The sequence below is a fragment of the Athene cunicularia genome (assembly GCF_003259725.1).
Source record: "Athene cunicularia isolate RWA chromosome 5 unlocalized genomic scaffold, athCun1 chr5_part1, whole genome shotgun sequence".
Taxonomy (NCBI): domain Eukaryota; kingdom Metazoa; phylum Chordata; class Aves; order Strigiformes; family Strigidae; genus Athene; species Athene cunicularia.
Genome location: NW_020799101.1, coordinates 44,909,127 through 44,912,565, shown reverse-complemented (window position 1 = coordinate 44,912,565; position 3,439 = coordinate 44,909,127). Strand labels below are relative to the sequence as shown.

General features: G+C 43.2%; 1 protein-coding gene across 1 annotated transcript in view; it reads right to left on the bottom strand.

Annotated features, from left to right (window-relative positions):
• The window catches only part of LRRC4C (leucine rich repeat containing 4C), a 550,036-nt gene extending 549,108 nt beyond the window's left edge, over positions 1-928 (bottom strand). Inside the window, exon 1 of the mRNA XM_026849665.1 lies at positions 191-928. The gene's annotated coding sequence lies outside the window, so the exon portion shown is untranslated. The remainder of the gene's footprint in view (positions 1-190) is intronic.
• Between the last annotated feature and the right edge of the window lie 2,511 nt (positions 929-3,439).

Here is a 3,439-nt window from a genome sequence, read left to right as displayed (position 1 = left end):
GGGGGAAGGAAAAAAAATACAGAAAACAAACAAGCAAGCAAGGAAATAAAAAGGGGATACAAATTACACAGACTTTACAAACACCACGCTGCATATGCAGCCAGTACTCCTGTTTTAGCTCTTTTTTTTCCCCAGCTCCAACAAGCAGGCAGAAAACAAACAGAAGGGGTAGACAAACCCCTGGACTTACCTTTTGCACGGTCCCTCTGTAAACTTCTCCGAAAGAAATTTAAATTCCTCCAGCGGGATTTGATTCTCTCCGCTTTTCTCCTCCGCGATTCACAGCGAAGCAAAACAATTAGTTTTCAGAGGTTCCATTTATTGCTCTTCCATCCCCAGCAAAATGCGTCCAGGAGACTATGCCAAAAGTAAGCCCAGAACTCAAAAGGCGATTGGAAAAGGGAGCGTAGGGGGTTGCTGAAGGACCAGATTGTGAAATTCAGTAGCTTGAGCACAGAAATATCCTCCTGTACAATATACCTGGCTTCTTGCTCACCAAAAAAACTGTAGTGCAAACTGTCAGTAGTAGCCTCCAATAGCTGCTGTGTGCTGCAGATGGTACGTCTCACTGTTACCTTCCCAGATGGGTAGAGGATTCAGAGAGCGGCAAAACCAGGGGGTCGCCTCCAAAGCAGGTGGATTGCCAGCCACTCCTTCACTCAGTCCAATTAATCAAGACAAGAACAGCTCAGTCACCAGAGGCATCTCCTTCCAGGGTGCACGGGATTATGGCAAGGTTATTAATCTTGCTTTGCTGCATCCCCCCCACCCCCTACATTCAGCAGCCTGCACCGAGATGATTGCCAGCTCTGTCTCTGTCCCTGTTCTACTGCATTTTGCTCAGCCCTCTGTTGCTGCAAGTGAAACACAGAGGAGGGAGGAATACTAATAAGGTGGTTAGCTACAGTTTCTTTGAGGCATTCTCCATACAGTGGGAGCGTGTGTGTGTACGTGCCTGTGTGTCTGTGGGCATTTTCCGTGGGGCGATCTGGATTTCTCTGCAGCTCAATTAGGACCTCTTTCCGCATCAAAGTCGGAATTAATCGGGATTATCACTTAACGAATATCAGAGCCAGCACTTGTATTTTACTTAGGATAAGAGGAGGGTACTAAATGGTCTAGAAGATTAGGGTGGCAGTAGTGGCTACAGGGTGAGGGGGTGGGGTGTAGGAACCACATTACACCCAGAAGAGCGCGTTATGGTAGAAAATTTCTTCCAAAGCAACTCATTTGAGCACTATTTTAGAAGTCGTTCTTGTACCGCGTACCAGCCAGGCTTTTAAAATCAGCACTGTATTATCCATCTCTAGATTAGACAGCAATATGCAGAATCAAGTAAATATTTTTAGAAAAGAAAGGATTTCTGGCAGGAAAATAAAAATTTATAAAGTCAGTGGAGGCAGACATCCAGCACCGCATTTATGAAGGTGCTTGAAATCCTCTCCTTTACTGAGAATTGTTCTGATGAAACCTTTCACTTGTGAAATGAGTTCAGAGTTCTCAGCCCAACAGCCAAAAGAGAGTTTCCATCTATCGTTTAAGTAGCTGACCCGCATTTATGCATGGACCTGGGTATTCTGTTGTGACAAGTACAAGTCCTACCTGTAATTCACTCCCATGAAGTATGAAAACAGTCCCGCTCCCTTTGCTTTCACACAGGTAATTCAGACCCTTTGCATCAGATTCAGGATACAAGCTGCTGTCTCACCTGGCATCTGTAATTCTAACTTTTTGCTGCAGACAACGGTTTGAGACTCCTTCAGGAACCTGAAAGCAAAAATAAACCATTCTTCAGAAGCATCTTGGGGATTACTACAGTAAATTATAACTATGTGGGAGTGGCAAGGAACCAGTTCACAGGTCTGAGTATCCAAATGTACTTGACAGAGCTCCCTGTTTTAACTAGCTACATGAAATGAGTTTGGTGCTTTATATCACAAAAAGACCTACCACAGCAAGTTTTAGCAACTAAACTGTGACTGAACAAGCACAGAGATGGAAAGGCTGGTGTGGTTTTAGACAGCCCTTCCATAGGCTAGCTGGCAAGGGAGCCTGGATGCACTGGCCATAGCAGTGTTACTGTTAATTTAGCACAGAGGACTGGCCATGCCCATAAGCACTGTTACCACAGTATTTAATACTGAGTAAAAGCCTTCTGCAGGTGAGTAAACCCTGCAGTTTAAACAGCCAGTGAACTTGCAAAACCACACAGCACAAAAAGACTGGATCTCTGTGGTATCTGGAAAGAGAAATACAGGGCACTGTAGGGAACTGCTTCAGAAGATGGACAACTAGCCCTGTTCCACTAATCACATGTAGTCACTTGGGCTTTTGTTCACTTTTTCAGCTTAACTTGCATTATAATTTCAATCTAAAGTGATTTATTTATACAAAAGTCCACAGAACTAACAGGAAACATTGTAAGTGGTAACTTTTCTCTTTGCTGCAACTATATTCCTTCTCTTCCTTGCAACACATCCTATTCCTAACACTGCATGACTCCTTGTGTTTCTGTTTAAGCTCCGTAAGTAAAGAAAACAGTATTCTCTTTCATCCACAGACATAACCGAGCATAGATACAGGAACACGAGCAGCCATAGTAGCTTGGATTGAAGGTTTATCTAGCCAAATTTTGCCTGTGTTCTTCACTGTCACAGACGACCATCAGATCAAGGGAAGCAAACAGTGGTAGTTCCCAAGCTCACCATCCCAGCCTTTACTGATCTGCGCCATAAGCAGTTGCAAGGTCAGAGACAGAAACACTCTGCGCACTTGGGTGCGCCACTCACAGCTTCACATGTGGTCTTCTGTCATACCCTGCCTGGACTCATTTCTTCATGCTGAGAAGCCTTGATGTATTTAACTGTCCTTCATATCGACTCTGCTCTATTCACTTGAACGCTCTTGTCACAAACCTTTTCCACCTCATGCAATGTCCAAAATGCCACAGGCATGCCACTCAACTGATACTTTCTGTTTGGCAAACACATCATCCCAGAACACCTACTAATGAAGTTAACGGTTCATGTTCTACTTTCTAAGACTGTGGCATAAGCAAATTGGTAATTATCATAATATTAACGTTGTCAGTGATGTAACATTTATAGTTCTAGCTAGTCAGCTAAGCTTTCACAAGTTTAGACCTCACGTCTAGACCATAGTCCACTGTGGACAGCCTTTTCCACCACCTTAAAGTTGTTTTTCTAGGTGCAGTCAGAATTTCTTGAGTACATCATAAGAGGTTAAGCCAAAGCTAATGAAACCAATTCACACATATAATGTTTACAATCCATGGGACTGGAACAACAGCAAAAAGAATTAAACTGACTTGCATCCTAATTTCCATTTCCATGACACAGATTAAATGTTAAGAGGAAAAAAAGGTTAAGCATTATGCAAGAAGAAGTTATTGTTGATTGTATCTTCCAAATCCTGCTCA